This window comes from Buceros rhinoceros, unplaced genomic scaffold (genome assembly GCF_000710305.1).
Source record: "Buceros rhinoceros silvestris isolate BGI_N320 unplaced genomic scaffold, ASM71030v1 scaffold18324, whole genome shotgun sequence".
Classification (NCBI taxonomy): Eukaryota; Metazoa; Chordata; class Aves; order Bucerotiformes; family Bucerotidae; genus Buceros; species Buceros rhinoceros.
In genome coordinates, this window is record NW_010409043.1 from 17,680 (window position 1) to 18,234 (window position 555).

The following is a 555-nucleotide window of genomic DNA, read 5'->3' on the forward strand; positions in this document are numbered from 1 at the left end:
CAGGACTGCAGCACTCTATGCTGTGCCTCAGCTCCCCAGGCAGGGGAACAAAGGGAAATCAGCACCAGGTCAGTTCTCAGTGCAGGTGTCAATAAGATCAATTCCACCTCCTATCCACTGCTCTGTTTAAAGAGTACACATACACTACCATCAAAGCAAATAAATGGCACAGATGGGACCAAAAAATGCCATGAATGCAGACTGCATCCAGCCATGTATGCAGGAGGAGAAAAATTCCTGATTTAGAGATTAATCATTATTGTCTGGGTCTCTATATGACAAGTTTCTTTTTTTTTAACAGAGCAACAAATGAAATTCCTGTTGGAGGAAAAGCTGTTGCCAGAGTCTCCAAGGTAAAGAAACATATATAGAGATATATAGATAGTCCTTAGACGACCTAAAGCTGTTCCACTGTCCTAATCAGACAGCTGTGTTTCTCATGGATCTAAAGGAGTGGATATACAAAACACCCTGTGGAGAAGCCCTCAGGTGGCTTTGGCACTCCTGAGCCAGAAAGTATCCAGAAGCAATATTCAAATACAAGGATTCAGCAGG

The 555-nt window shown here is 42.9% G+C and overlaps 1 protein-coding gene across 1 annotated transcript in view; it reads right to left on the reverse strand.

The window, feature by feature from the left end:
- Positions 1-555, reverse strand: part of PSMD1 (proteasome (prosome, macropain) 26S subunit, non-ATPase, 1) — a gene marked incomplete at its 5' end in the record, with an annotated part of 70,410 nt that overhangs the window by 5,658 nt on the left and 64,197 nt on the right. The gene's annotated exons all lie outside the window — the stretch shown is intronic.